General features: G+C 35.6%; 1 protein-coding gene across 2 annotated transcripts in view; it reads left to right on the top strand.

Moving 5' to 3' along the window:
* Positions 1-16,513, top strand: part of LOC145261088 (septin-5-like) — a 494,396-nt gene that overhangs the window by 39,353 nt on the left and 438,530 nt on the right. The gene's annotated exons all lie outside the window — the stretch shown is intronic.

Here is a 16,513-nt window from a genome sequence, read left to right as displayed (position 1 = left end):
TCTTTTCTCAAAACTCAACGGTGGAACTTGTTTTGCAAAACTGGACCTTGCAGACGCGTATCTATAAATGGAAGTTGAAGGTTCCAAAAATCTTCCCACTATCAATATACACATGAGATTATTTAAATTTAACCGACTTCCATTTGGGGTCAAATCGGCTCCAGCAATATTCCAACAAACTATGGATACAATGCTCACAGGGTTGCTAGGTGTTCCCGCCTACATTTGATGATGATATCGTTATAAGCACACTCCAAGCAGAACTTCTGTGCTGGATCGAATTCAACAATATGGATTTCACTTAAGACCAGACAAATGCAAATTCTTCTAAACTTTTGTGAAATATCTTGGATTCATATTTGACAAAAATGGTCGAAAACCAGATCCGGATAATATTCAGGCAATAAAGCACATGGCAGCTCCAAAGGATGTTGCAACACTATGATCCTTTCTGTGCCTTGTAAGTCATTATGGTTCTTTCTTATTCGAACTGTACAAGTTACACGGTCCTCTGAATAATCTTTTACAAGAAGATACCAAATGGAACTGGTCAAACACATGCAAGGAATCATTTGAGAAAATCAAAACACTTCTTGGTTCTGATCTATTTCTGACACATTATAATCCTTCATTAGATATTACTGTTTTGATGGATGTTTCAAACTTTGGAGTCGGAGCAGTAATATCATATTTTTCCTGGTGGAAGCGAAAAAGCCATTGCACGCGCATCAGTCGTTGACATCTACTGAACGAAAGTGTAGCCAAATTGAGAAAGAAGCCCTAGCAATTATCTACGCAGTAAAGAAATTTCACAAAATGCTATATGGCCATCATTTTACTCTGATCACAGACCACAAGGGCTTAATAAGTATTTTTGGTTCCAGGAAAGGAATTCCAGTTTATACAGCAAACTGCTTACAAAGATGAGCAACTATGCTTTTAGATTACAACTTTCTATAAAGTACCAACCAGGCAGCAAAATTAGCCAGGCTGATGCGTTATCCATACTTATATCTTCTCATCAAAAACTAGTGGAAGACACAATCATTACTGCTGTGTCTGTGGAACCTGAAGTTGTCTCCGCGCTTGTTTCCACAGCGAAATCACTAACATCACTTCAGAAATGATACAGGGGGTTACAGCCGCAGATCCATTATTACATAAAGTTCAACGTTTTCATTTCACAAGATGGACAAAACCATGCATTGACCAGCAACTTCAACCATTTTTTCCCCCCAAGATCTTCCTTATCCGAGGTCAATGGAACACTTCTTTTGGGGGAACGTGTGGTTATATCATTCAAACTCCAGAACTGAGTTCTCAAGCAATTCCACTATGAACATCAATGACTTAATAGGATGAAAGCATTGGCACGTGGCCAATGTGTATTGGTCAAACATGGATAGGTAATTAGAGGAACTTGTAAAAGTTGTGCCAAATGTCAACTGGTTACGAAATCTCGTCGGTAAACAACATTGCATTCATGGCCTACACCAGAAATGCCTTGGTCACGACTACACATGGACTTTGCAGGACCAATTAATGGATAACGTTACTTAATATTGGTTGATGCTTACAGTAAGTGACCAGAAGTTTTCCAGATGAACCATACTATATTGACTGAAACTGTAAATAAACTAGAAGAAATTTTCAGCAGATTGGGCATTCCTTAATTCTTAGTTTCTGAGAATGGTACTGCATTTGTCTCAACAGAATTTTCAGATTTATGTGAACAATAAAGTATTTAGTATCTCAGATCTCCACCGTTCCAGCCACATTCAAATAGCCAAGCTGAACGCTTTGTCGACACATTTAAGAGAGCACTCTTAAAGTTAAAAGGGGAAAGAACTGCTCGAGAGATCATAGAAATATTTGTAAGTAGCTACAGAGATAATCTAAATTTCCCAAATGGAAAGTCTCCTGTTGAAGCACTAATAAACAGAAAAATGTTTACCAATGGATGTTATTCGTCCATCACCAAGTAATCTTACCTAGAAAAACAGGATGATGGAAAACCAATTCAATCACCATCATGTAGCAAGGTCACGTAAATTCCTACCAGGACAACCTTTATTGGCAAAAGTCTACCACAATGATAAAGTAAAATGAACACAAGGTCATATAGTACGTTGTTCTGGTAATGTAATCTATGAAGTGGATGTACAATCATCTATTTGGACCAGACATGCAAATCAACTTCGTCATTTATATCTGCCAAAGAGACAATCATATAACAAGCATTCTATTAAATATTTTACTGGACACATTTGAATTATCTCAAAATGTTCAAGCAACATGCAGTAAACAAAGAGAAGAAAAGTCCAACCCGAAGGAGGCAACGAAGGTGCAAACCAACTTCAACTCTACAGACTCACATCAAACATCATACAAGCACCATATTTACAAAGGGGCGGTGTTATAGCGATCAAAAGCTGAAGGGGAAATAACTCTAATAAAGAAAGTAAGAGTTATCGCCTCTTTTATAGATTCTGAAACAAAGACTGGAGAGTTCAAGAGAAGACGGAGACAATATGGCTGCTGCACTAACACATGCAATCGTTCTATAAATAATGTTTCTGTCGTGAATAAATAGTATTTAACTTAAAGTGAGTTTGTTTACTTTTCGTTCACATATTCCATGATTCCGACAACCCATTTCTCCGGACACAACAGTATGCTTACTATTTCATGTATCGACATTTTACGTATCGATTTTCAGTATTTTATTCAACAGTGTTTAATTTATGAATAGAGCTAAGTTGTAAGCCATGAAAATATTTGTATGGTAATTAAGCTATAAATGAGCTTACGCTGCATACATATAAACATCCAGTAACCCGAATTCTATGCATTGTACCTTGACGGTTCGCTACGATGATAAAACACGGAAGCCTCTGTGTAGCTTAATTGCCACATATTTTCATAACTTATATATTAGTGTGTGAACGTGCTATATATCATGACTAAATTATATTACATTCTGTTTCCCTGTGACACTGTTTTAACATTCGGCAACTTACACTCAATGGTGTTCGTCACTAAAATATATTTGTTATTTATAAAAAAAAAGTCTGTTTTCATTTGTTGGATAACTTTATTTTTAATATTATCCATGAGTTCCTATTTACAATGCCCCCCCCCACACGGGACAGTTAGACACCAGGGTCGTTTTTTAATGTGGAGAAAAGGAACAATAATAAAAATTGTCTCAGTCGTGAAGGATTTCTCCTCCACTGATAGAGAACAAGAAATTGAAGTGCAGCATCTGAAGAACAGATACTACACTTTGAGGTATTTATTTGCTCCCCCACTGAGCAAATTAGGCACAAGGCCGATTTTTAAAGTGATGAGTGAAGGGGAAATGGGGACCAACTCCCCGGGGAGTAGAGGAGCTGGATAGTGACAATTGGTATGAAGGGTTGCCCCTTCATTGACCAAGGTCTTATATGTGGGGTCGCACCCACATATGGTCTTTGTTTGCAGTATCTGCTGGAACAGATGGTGTTTATTTGCTCCCCCACCGAGCAAATTAGGCACAAGGCCGATTTTTAATGTGAGGAGTGAAGGGAGGGGAAAGGGAAAAAGGGGACCAGCTCCCGAGACGTGGGAAATGGGAGCTGGTTAATGGTCAGGCATGTGGGGTTGCCCCCACATCTGGTCTTTGTTAGTCATAGCTAGTCATAGCTAGTCATAGCTTGCAGCATCTGCCGGAACAGATGGTATTTATTTGCTCCCCCACTGAGCAAATTAGGCACAAGGCCGTTTTTAATGTGAGGTAAAAACCAGCTCCCCTAAAAGTAGGCAAAAAGGGGGCACTCTGGTTACCAAAAATAATAATTGCCCCAGTATAGAGGGTTTCCCCTCTATTGACTGGTACAAATTATCTTAAGTGCAGCATCTGCCGGAACAGATGGTATTTATTTGCTCCCCCACCGAGCAAATTAGGCACAAGGCCGATTTTTAATGTGAGGAGTGAAGGGAGGGGGAAGGGAAAAAGGGGACCAGCTCCCGAGAGGTGGGAAATGGGAGCTGGTTAAAGGTCAGGCATGTGGGGTTGCCCCCACATCTGGTCTTTGCTAGTCATAGCTAGTCATAGCTTGCAGTATCTGCCGGAACAGATGGTGTTTATTTGCTCCCCCACAGAGCAAATTAGGCACAAGGCCGTTTTTAATGTGAGGTAAAAACCAGCTCCCCTTTAAGTAGGCAAAAAGGGGGCACTCTGGTTACCAAAAATCATATTTGTCCCAGTATAGAGGGTTTGCCCTCCATTGACTGGTACAAATTATCTTAAGTGCAGCATCTGCCGGAACAGATACTACACTTTGATCTTGTCCCGAAGGCCAAGCAGGTTATAATAATATTTTCTTAGAGTTAATGCGAACATTAGTACTTATAAAATGGTGAATGGTTACAGAAAATTGTTATGGGTTCGATATTCTTGATTGCGTTCTATTAGGAATTCGCCGTCACTTTTCTAAATAGACTTGAAGTAACTTGGAAAGAGAACGGTTAAATTATCGATTGCCAAAGTTCGTACGATGCTGAAATAAAGCGTATAGAAGAAAACAAACAAAACTGCGATAAATAGATAACGTATTTACGAGGTGTCTTTAATAAGTTTCCAGACTTGAAAAATATTATTGCACAAGAAATAAACTTTTTGTAGATGACTACAATATCTAATTTGTTTCTTTTTACCAAATAAAGTATGGAAGCCGGTAATTAACCAAATGAACACTCGTACATATTTAGTAAAACTGTACTTCATAGTTAATATACAAATGTCTTAGTGATGAAACTCTAGTTCCTTTTTGAAGTAATCTCCTCCGGCTGCAATGCACTTGTTGTACCGTTCCAACAACTTCTGAAAGGCCCCTATGGAAGTCCTCTTGTGTGAGCGTGTCGATGACCCTTGTCACAGCCTCTTTCATCTCGATTGTCTCACAACGACAACATCTAATGTTTCCTTCGAGCTAAGCAAATCACCAAAAGTCACAGGGAGCAAGCTCTGAACTATAGGGAGGATGAGGAACTGTCTTGATGCCCATCTTGGTAAAATAGTCTGTGACATTATGGAGTTGTGGGCTGGTGCATTCGTGCAAATCTACCACATCTTCAGTTCCTCGCGAATAATTGTGTATGCAGTTCCGACACTAGCGTCAAACTGTGCACTTATTGCCTTTATAGACACACAACAGTCCTTGTATAAAAAAAATCTTTATTTGGCCAATTAACTTTTGGTATTCTGACTTTCTTACTCCTCCCACACCTCTCATCATCCGTCACAGACTCTTTGCATTCCTTGAATCTCTTATGCTACTCAAAAACTGATGCTCGATTCATACAAGATGGCCCAAAAGCAGTCTGAAACATTCCATACGTTTCTGTGGCATTATATCCAAGTTTAAAACTGGATTTTATTGCATCTCGTTCTTTTGAAATATCCTCACGTCCTGACTGCGTTTTGGAATTGACACAGCTATGACACTTGGGATTTAGTAGGGTGTATTCTAATTCCTGTTGAACCTGAAATCATAGAAATTGATCAGTCATCCCACAATATGTGTAGCAATAACATAATGAATTTTCAAGAGTCTACGACAATTTTAAATATCTGTATAAAATGTCTGGAAACGTATTTAAGGCACCTTGTATTAAACAAAAAACAGGAAATACTTATTAAAACTAGTTGTAATTTGTGACTTGAAATAAGTTCCGCTATGAATATATGTTCTTTTTAATATCTATTTAAAGAGGTTTCTCTGACTTATTCAGATTAATTAAGCCTCATTAAAATTAAGGAGAAAATCCCTTAAGTGCTGACGGGACTGCTGTCAGATTCAAAAGAAGGCGGACAAAGGATTTTACATTCAGCCTGCCTAAATTAGGTGTCTGTTGATTAGTCGAGTTGAATTGCCTTAGCCAATTAAATAGGACTATTTGAGAAAGTAAGGGAGGTAATTAACCATCATCATGAACAAAGGGGAATAACTGTTGAGTCGAAAAGGAAATATAACTCATTTTATGTCAGAAAAGCTATGACTATGCATTAAATAGAAGAAAAAATATTCTGAAATAAAACTGCTTGCCGCAGCGTTATTATTTTTTTGGATTTATCCTTGTCACTGAACTCGGATGTGTAGTTGTCCAATGCACAATCCTTGCTTCATTATATATTTCCAACGCAAGCATCCTTAAAGATGTTATATATTTTCTCTTGAGACTAAAAGGAGGTCATATATATAAACTGTAAAAAGTAGTTACACAAGATATAATATTACAGAACACATGGGGATGGTTATAATGGGAATTATTTTGAGGTGTGTGTTTAGAGAGAGAGAGAGAGAGGGCCCTCCCCTGATAATTAAATGTTAGCAATTTAAGCGACGACGTTCCACCTGAGTCCCGTGAATAACGTTCTAAATCACGTAGCCGAGCGTGAAATCGTCATCCTATCAAACAGAAAAGTCGGCCTCCATATGGGGTTCACTTTTTTCTTTTTTCGTTCTGTGTCGTTTCATGTCAGATGTTAAGTTGGACAGGGGTGTGTTTATTAAGCAAAGCTTGACATATTGTGACTTAATTAAGTGCCTGAACACATATCTTTTATAGAAGAAGGTAGATGTAATGGTTTCAGGATTATGCTTTTTGGCTAAATATATCTGTGCGTTCAAGTGCGTATGTTTAGAACTTGATTTGATAACTTGCCGAAAAAGGTTGTCCCGTTCTGATATAATATACACAATTTTTTAGTCAAATTTAAAAGTCGAACGTTAAATTTAAATGCTTTTTTATGTGAAGTTTGAGTTAGTTTAATGGGCTGAAGTTTGAGTTAGTTTAATGGGCTGAAGTTTGAGTTAGTTTAATGGGCTGAAGTTTGAGTTAGTTTAATGGGCTGAAGTTTGAGTTAGTTTAATGGGCTGAAGTTTGAGTTAGTTTAATGGGCTGAAGTTTGAGTTAGTTTAATGGGCTGAAGTTTGAGTTAGTTTAATGGGCTGAAGTTTGAGTTAGTTTAATGGGCTGAAGTTTGAGTTAGTTTAATGGGCTGAAGTTTGAGTTAGTTTAATGGGCTGAAGTTTGACTTAATTCGAACTTCAGCCCATTAAACTTCCTTTTTTTTTTAATTTAATCGAAACAAAATGTTGAACTTGTCTGTCCCGTCGTCTCACTCTAACTCTACGTTTATCTTCAAACTTTCTAATTACGTTATCACCGCAACATAGCATCCAAGAATCATCACCTGAAATTTGTCACGCAATTTTGTTTTTGTTAGCAAAAATTTCAAACTGTTTGTTTTAAAATAAAATTTCAAAGTTAACATTCCCTATGCATATTTTTACCCGACACATTTAGACTTCGAAACAATCGTAATAATCGTCCATCATTAGGTTCCGGCGTTTTTCGGGAACCAACAACCTTACTAAACCGCTTACGTGTATATATAAAGCTATTTCTTTGTAACTATATCATCACTACAACGTAGCATTAAAGAATCAAATCACGTGATGTTTGTCGCTGAATCTATTTGCTATTATTATTGATCGCTAAAATTATTATTGATCGCTAAAATTATTATTGATCGCTAAAATTCCTAACTGTTTGTTTTAATATAAAATTCCAAAGTTAACATTCCCAATACATCTTTTAGCTGACACAATATGGAGACTTCGACACACTCGTTCATGATTTAGGTTCCGACGTTTTCTGGGAGTCAATAATATACCATCTCTGTCTCTCTCCGTCTCTCTCTCTCTCTCTCTCTCTCTCTCTCTCTCTCTCTCTCTCTCTCTCTCTCTCTCTCTCAACGGGACATTGAAACGAAATTTATGGCGCTTTTTCAACTATTTATCGAAGAATTGTCTTTCAAAGTATGAGAGATGTTTCAAAATTAATGCCTCCTATTTTTGTATTCCGCCAGAATGGATCAGAGGGGATTGCAATTGCATTGTTATGATGACTGAACTTTTGCATTCGTGACCTGAAAGTTTAATCTCTCTGTTGCAAATATTGACGGTGTGAAACTATAAGAAAACAACCCATGTGTCATTGAATTCTTGGCAAAAGTTCATTGAGAATGATGGTGACTATGTAGAAAAATATATTCTGAAGCACGAAAGGTCGCTTGTTTTAATTGCACCACTCACGTCTTCGCAGCTCTTCAACTTTTGGAGTAAACAAACTAGGAGACTTTACATTTGAAGCGAGCCTCGTATATTTTTTTACGTCTCTAAAATTGTTGATATATATATTTTGTGAGTTAATACCTGTTTTCTCGTTTCATTTCCAACACCCTTTTGTTAAGTTAGTACTTGCTAACTGGTGGCCTATTCATAAAACTCATGTTTTTCATCCATCTTATTCATTCGCCAAATTAGCTACATTTATAGTTATAACACTATGGACCAGTCAATGGCGTGACCGACCCACGTGTTATGTAAATGTACTGGCGACGGTACCAGACTGACACAATGGGCCAGTCAACAGGATCTGACGGTTAAACGTCTTTTTTTTTCTTTTTTTTCTTTTTTTCTTTTTTTTCTTTTTTTTCTTTTTTTTCTTTTTTTTCTTTTTTTTTTCTTTTTTTCTTTTTTTTCTTTTTTTCTTTTTTTCTTTTTTTCTTATTTTTATTTTCTTTTTTTTCTTTTTTTTCTTTTCTTTTTTTTTCTTTTTTTTCTTTTTTTCTTTTTTTCAAATTTAAAACAAAAAAAAACCCCCCGTTTTTTTAGAAATTTACCTGTAAAGTCCGAAGTTTAAAACCTTTTTTTTAAAAAAAAAACACATTGTTTTTTTGTTTTTTTTTTTAATGAAACCTTGGTCCTTGCTCCTTTTAATTGAAAAAAAAAAATTAGGGCTTGAATTACATTTTTTGAGGAGTTAAAAGCTTGGAAAGATGGGGTGGAATTATTCACTATTTTCACGAAATTTCTGATAGTGACTGGGATTGTTCTTTGCACGTCAAAAACATGAAATATCTGAAGTTACACATACTTCCGCGATCGCCATTTTCTTCTTACTCTTAGAACGAGCAACAGCAAGAATATAATTGAAAACGGTCTTATGACACCTATCTAATCATGGCTGATAGAACGAGAACAACCTACCAGTGTGGGTACCGTTCGGAATTTTCTAGATTCCTGGGTTCAATACCAAACGCAGCAAGGAGGTCTGAGTTTGCATCGGCCGAAACGCCATTTTGTTTTTACGTGTATCTGAAGAATGTCGGAGGTTACACGAGGCTGAAGAAGGTTGCAGTTTAGATCGGCTGGAACGCTTTAAAGTAACATCCCATATAAGAGTGATAGTTCGAATAATCCAAAATATAAATTATCAATCTCCATCTAAAAATTTCAGAATTATGACTTTTCTTTTTTATTTCTTATTTCCCCCCCCCCCTCTCTCTCTCTCTCTCTCTCTCTCATCCTCTTCCTTTATCCCCTCTTCTTTCTTCGCCTTCTCTCCCCTTTTAATCTCTCCTTTCTTTTCTTTCTCTCTCGTTTCTGATTTTTCTTTTTTTCTCTCTTCTCATTCAATTTCCTTTATTTCTCTCCCTTTCTTAACTCTTCGGTTAGTTTCCTTACGTTCCCCCTCACCTTACTCTGCACTATGTCTGTTTTCTATTTGCATTCTTTCTTTCTCGCTGATCTGTCCGTGCTCCAACTATCCACTCTCTCCTCCTCCCTCATTCTTTCTACATCTCTCTACGTATATTCTCATCTATCCACGCACATCTTCCCTCAACAATAAACAAATTCGGCTCTTTTATTAAAACAAAGGAAAATACAGTGAGAATTTACTTCAAGTTTTGTTCACACACAATAAAAACAAAAACATATTCAAGACAATGTTTCTTTGATAAGAAAAGACGAACATCGTAAATCGCCTGTCGACAATCTTTCTGTATTCAGTAGTCGCCATTCGTGTTTTTTTTTTCCTTTTTGCTTTTTTACACCGCCATTTTTTATATCGCCATTTTGTATTTTTTTATATCGCCATTTTGTATTTTTTTATATCGCCATTATGTATTTTTTTATATCGCCATTTTGTATTTTTTTTTATATCGCCATTTTGTATTTTCTTTTTATATCGCCATTTTGTATTTTTTATATTGCCATTTTGTATTTTTACATTGTAATTTTGTTTTTAATTTGTTAAGAATAGACGAATTTCGTAAATCGACCGTCTTATATTCATTTCGTTTTAAACATTGCCATTTTACCTTTACAACGTCATTTGATTTTTATATTTTGTTTTTGTTGCCATTTCGTTTTTTACGAACATTTACTTTTTTCATGGCCATTTGTTTATTTTTTGTTTTTGTTTTTTCATAGTTCAATTTTTCCATTGTAATTTCGTTCTTAGTCGACTATTTTTATATTTCGTTTTTTACATTGCCATTTTTTAACGCCGTCATTTCGTTTTTTAAGATCGACATTTTACTTCCGGATAGTCCCTTGATTTTTTAGATAAAGCTAAAGTTTTATTTTTTGGTTTGATCGATATATTGCTTGCTGCATGGCCATATGGTTCTTTACATAAACCCAGTGAACCAAGTGCAAGAAAGATTCAAACAATTGCACTTACAGGGACAGTTAGAATCTTAAAAAAGATCTCTCGGTTGTAATGTATGAGATAGCAGGTGAATATTTCTCCAACTCGAACAAAATAAGAAAGCAAAAAAAAAAAAAAGTGACTTTTGACATTACCATTGTTTTTAATTTATTTACATCCCAAACACTTGACCGATAAACGCGCCCAATTTAACTTCCGTAATTAAACCATTTACCCCGTATCTACCCTAGATATATATAATTTCAAGCAACGACGTTGTTATGACAGCTCGTTAAAAAGCTACCCTTTGCAAAGGCGGCAGGGGTTTGAGGCGAGTGGGTCGCAACGCCTCCGGTTGAATTGCTACGCACCCGTCTAGAGCATAGTTTTTAATGGGTTATCATTAAAAATAATACTTAGCTTGAAATCGTAGAACCGGGTAGATAGGGTGGTTTCTTATTGAGTACATATAGACCCAAAAAAGCAAAGAACCTAATTGGTTGGCATGTTTAACGGCATATCAACCATTTGGTTTACCTGCGATGTGCCTTCAATAAGTTTCCAGACTTTTTTCGTATGAACACTTTCATTGATAATACACACATGAAACTCTAGTCTCCTTCGAAGTAATTTTCATCTCCTCAATTGTCTCATAATTACAGCACCTAAGGTTTTCCTTGCGCTTAGGGAATAACCAAAAGTCACAGGGAGCAAGGTCTGGACTATAGGGAGGGTGAGGAACTGTCTTGATGCTTATCTTGGTAAATAGTCTGTGACAAGGATGGAGCATCCTTGGGACCAACTTCATGCAAATCTTCCGCATCTTCAGTTCCTCACGAATAATTGTGTGTACAGTTCTCACATTGACATCAGACTGTGCATTTACTGACTCTGTAGACACACGTCGGCCCTTTTCCATGAAATTCTTTATTTGGCCAATCAGCTCTGGTGTTCTGACTTCCTTACTCCTCCCACACCTCATCATCCCTCACATACTTCCCTGCCAGCCTTGAATATCTTATGCACTCAAATCAATTCATGCAAGATGGTCCAAAAGCAGTCTGAAGCATTCCATACGTTTCTGTGGCATTTTTTCTAAGTTTAAAATATTTTATTGCATATCCTCACGTCCAGATTGCATTTTTTAAAATTAACCAGGTGTGACAATCGGGCTTTAGCAGGGTGTATTCCAATTCCTGCTGTAGCTGCACATTTGGACCTGAAATCATAAAAATGGGCCATTCATCTCATAAGATGTATGGCAATAAGATACTAAATTTTTAAGAGTTTAAGAAAATGTTAAATACTTGAACAAAAAATGTCTGGAAACTTATTGAAGGCACCTCGTAATGCTGGAATACAACTTCCATTGTTAACGATTCATTGGATACGATGATTTGAACGCAATTTCTCTTCGTACGTTGCGGTGTCATGCTTGAATTTAAAAAGGCATTAAACGCGCATCTTATTTCAAATGCGTCCGAACATCTTTCTGGTAGGCTCTGTCGGTGTGTGTGTGTTTTTTTTTTTTTTTTTTTTTTTTTTTTTAAGTAACAAGAATCTTAATGGTAGGTGCTCCGACGAACTGCAAGCCCTTGTACTCCCTCGACGTAAATAACCTCGACAAACCCGACAATCAGCAAAATCCTACCCCTATACAATAGAGATCCCCAGATGCCAGAAAGCCTTCCACTCTAATAGTTTCTTCCCAAGAACTGCTAGACTTTGGAATTCCCTTCCGGGTTCCTGTTTCCCTGACTGTACTGACATGCAAAAGTTCAAGTGTAATGTGAACACACCTTGCTGCTAAACTCCCTACATATTACCACTGCAAATTATGCCCTAGATAATAGCACCCTACATAAACGTGGTACTGTGCCTTGTTTGGGGTAAAAATACAAAAACAAAAACATTTGTCTTGTCATGCTTAAATTTGAAATCGTACTAGATGGCTACCCGGTATTACCCGGTTGTAAGATACGCTTAAATATGATATTTTGATTAATGCAGATTTCGTATTCATTATTATAGAGACAATTCTCCATTGATTATAATCCAAAATTTTAAAGAAAAATATGACTTGGGTACCATCAGCTAGAATCGAAACCCAAACACATAGCGTTCCAACCTTAGTTGCTAAGTTTGGAAATTTGGTAGAAATTACGCCATGACGTTAAAATTTGAGACGGTGACAAATAAATTAATACTTTTAGGATTATATAGATACTAGCACGTCGCCCGGTATTGCCCGGTCGTAAAATACGCTTAAATATGATATTTTGATTAATGCAGATTTCGTATTATTTTTTATTATATTATATTGGACCCAATGTATAGTAATGATTTAAAAAGTAAAAAAAAAAAAAGGAAAAGACTCGTGTGCAACTGCCGAGAATCGAAACCAAAACGTTTAACTTACGATTTACTGTTTCCTTTGACGTTAATGCCAGAGCTATGAATAAATGTTTGTTGCAAGACTAAAAATTAAAACCTGAACCAATAGCTATTACGTTTCGCATGCATATTCATAATGCTGTCGTTCGCCCGTCACCTGGCAAATTCAAAATTTTTTTTTCACACTTTTTCACGGATTTTCCCCGGTTAAAATCCAAATATAAAGTTTCATGTGGGTTCGAATACCCTGTATATTAAGTTTCATATTTGTAGACCAAAAACTGACAGGTGTTTGCGCGGCAATTTTTTAAAACAAATATACATACGCATACATGAATATATATAGAAAGAGGTTTGTGTTTACTATAACCGTTTTACGCAAATATAAACCATGTAGAATATCTGCATGAATATAATTACACGTAATAGTTAACTAAAGATGATCATCCCATGAGAAAACCGAAACCCCAAATAGGGATTTAATTAAATTAATTGTTTAAAAGAATATGCAAATTAGCTGGATCTTTTGCAGATGAATGCAATTCCACGACCCATATATAACAAAGTTGTATTTTCTTTTTAAATAGATAGAAAAAAGTGGTTTTTAATGAATATCAAAACAAACAAACAAACAAACAAAAATTATAGGAGTATAGATTTTCGTATGGTAGCGGTGCCCCCGTCTGTATTATCTTTTTATTTTCGTCTCCCCCCCCCCCTATTTTTTTTTTCAGCAGATTATTATCGAATGGACATTAGTCTACTAGAGTACTACAATATTTTTGTTTAATATTTGTACGGGTTGCTCAGTTTCTAATTTCTAGTAATCTATTTATAGTAAATCGATCACCCATTTTAGAACCACTCGACGTATTCCGTATTGTTTTCACCAGTCTCCATGTTTGTTTTCTAGTTGCTACGCTAGCGCACATTCATTGTACTTAGATTGTAAATGTTCGGTGACACAAATTGAAGAATGCGTATTTTTAAAAAAATCGTCTGGGCAAAACTTTTATGTCGGATAACGAAACTTTAAGATAATCATAAATATGTATATAAAATAATTTGAGAAAGTGAAACTAAAAAAAAAAAAAAAAAAAAAAGGCCAAACTACTTTAAAAAGGCTAAATTCGCGAAATTATGTCTAAAAACGTCGAGTGGTTCTAAAATGGGTGATCGATTTACTAGAACATTGCATTAGAAACTGAGCACCCCTACAAATATTTAAATATTGACTTTTTTTTTTTTTTTTTTCGATAATCTGGTAAACTAGTGTTCATTCGATAATAATCCGCTGAAAATTTGACGAAAAAATAGAGGGGGAGGGTGCCGCTTTCATACGTACGCAAGATTTTCTTTTTGTCTGTCACACAGGTTTTAAATGATATTTTTTGATGTAAGAAGCCAGATCCGTCCATCTTTTAGTCATTCTTAAGTTAAATTGCTTCAAAAAAGGTGGACTATAATAATGTTATTATTTAGAAAACCATTTTTAACATAGGGAGCGCGTGGGCTTTGTTAACTATTCTGTGCCTTCTATCTTATTTATTTTAATTATAAAAAAAATGGTGGGTCATTAAATTAATTTGCTTTGCTGTAAACAAAAATAAAAAAAAAACGAGATGCAAATAATGATAATAATGATGAAAATTTTTTAGATCAATACTCTCAGCTAAATTCCCATTCCAAAAAGAAATATTATTTTTATAGGTGATTACGTGTGAAACTCTTAAAAAGACTTGACGGAAATAAAAGCAATCATTTTAGTATTTAGTTAGATAAATGTATAAAGATTCTTGTAAAAATAAATTTTATTCATTTTTATTCATTAGAAAATTTTTCCCGGTATGCCACACATATATTAATAAAAAAGTTAATTTTGTTTTAGAAGCAAAACATCGACTTCAGTTCCGTTGTTGGATTTTTAAAAAATAATAAACGTGGTTTTTCATATGTACTTTTATTTTTATTCGCTAGACAAAAATGTAAAAATAATTTATTTTTCTGTAGAATTGGTTTTATGACCGAATGAAATTTGGCGCATTGTCGTTCATTTTTGGCGTACTTTTGGGCGAATTAAAATCACTGATTGAAATCTGGCGAGCCAACGTGCTGGCGTCCCAAGAATAATTAGATGGCGATTGGTATGCAAAATAAGAAAACAGTTTAGGGAGGGAATAGTTAATAAAACCCGACCCATGTAAAGAATGCATTTCTAAATAACGTAAATATATTTTCCTTTATAATTAAGAAAATTTCAAACTATCTTCTCTTTATGAATTTTATCCAACCGGAGGTTTTTATCTATATGTCCAAAGGGAAGCGCTATAAAACTTTAATTATTTTAGAAGCCGATGACAGACACCGCTAATGCACAGCTGGCGCCAACGAAATTTTTTAATAATCAAGTGAACTCCCTCGAATGGGGTGTTTTAGACATTTAGATGCAAAAAGTTTACAACGAGAATAGGCAAGTTATCTCTCGATAAATGACCAATAAATAAAATAAATTAAACTCTGTGAATCAATGTTAAATCTGGCAATGAGATTTATAACCCATTATGTGGCCCTTCTCAGTCTTATGTTGTAAATGAATAACTTCTAATAATAATTTAAAAAAAAAATTGTGGTTATTTAACTTCTTATTGTCAAAAAAAAAAAAAAAAATTAAAAGAATCGGTTTGGTATCGGAAGTTAGGCTATAATTTTTCCGATACCGATTCTGATACGCCAAAAAGTTCTGATTTTTTTCCGATTCTGATTAATCGTCCCAACACTAATATATATATATATATATATATATATATATATATATATATATATGGAAAAATCTGAGCTGGCACATCAACAGCTAGTCTCGCTCTCTCTGTTGGACATGGTCCAGAAAAGAGTCTTCAAGGCGTTAGTCATCTAGTGTTATGGACGATTAAATTTATTTGCCCTGAGGAGACGTAAAAGTTCTTCTTCGGTTGTAATAATTGTTGGATTGTGGAAAAAAATTTTTTTATTCTCTACGAACTTAGAATTAGCTATTTGCTATGTATGATAACATCTTGGATTCTTTCTTTCCCTCCCTTTATATCCCTCTCTCCTCCTTTATCCCCCCTCTCTGTCTGGTCCCTACTCTTTGTCTTTTTTTTTCTTCTAGCTCAGCATAAAATTAATTACTTCAGTATGGATTTCATTTGTTAAATATAGCATACTCTTTCTGTATGTCGGCCTTTCTCCCTTCCTCCATCGTTTTCTCACTCTCTTTTTCTCTCATACATAATTTAAACTGGGCGTCGAGGAGGCGAGTGCAATTTATCATTTTATTGTTAGCTGCTTTATCAATGATATTACATACAACTAACATGGTACAGTCTACTCCATCGCGAGATACTGGACCCCTCCCTATCTCTCTCTCTCTCTCTCTCCCTGTCTCTGTCTCTGTCTCTGTCTCTCTCTCTCTGTCTCTCTCTCTCTCTGTCTCTCTCTCTCTGTCTCTGTGTGTCTGTCTCTCTCTCTGTCTCTCTCTCTGTCCCTCTCTCTGTCTCTCTCTGTCTCTCTCACACACTCTCTCTCTCTCGTG

The sequence above is a fragment of the Euprymna scolopes genome, chromosome 37 (assembly GCF_053919585.1).
Source record: "Euprymna scolopes isolate OS-2025 chromosome 37, ASM5391958v1, whole genome shotgun sequence".
NCBI lineage: Eukaryota > Metazoa > Mollusca > Cephalopoda > Sepiida > Sepiolidae > Euprymna > Euprymna scolopes.
Note: the sequence above shows the minus strand (reverse complement) of the source record. Positions and strands in the feature narration are given on the sequence as shown.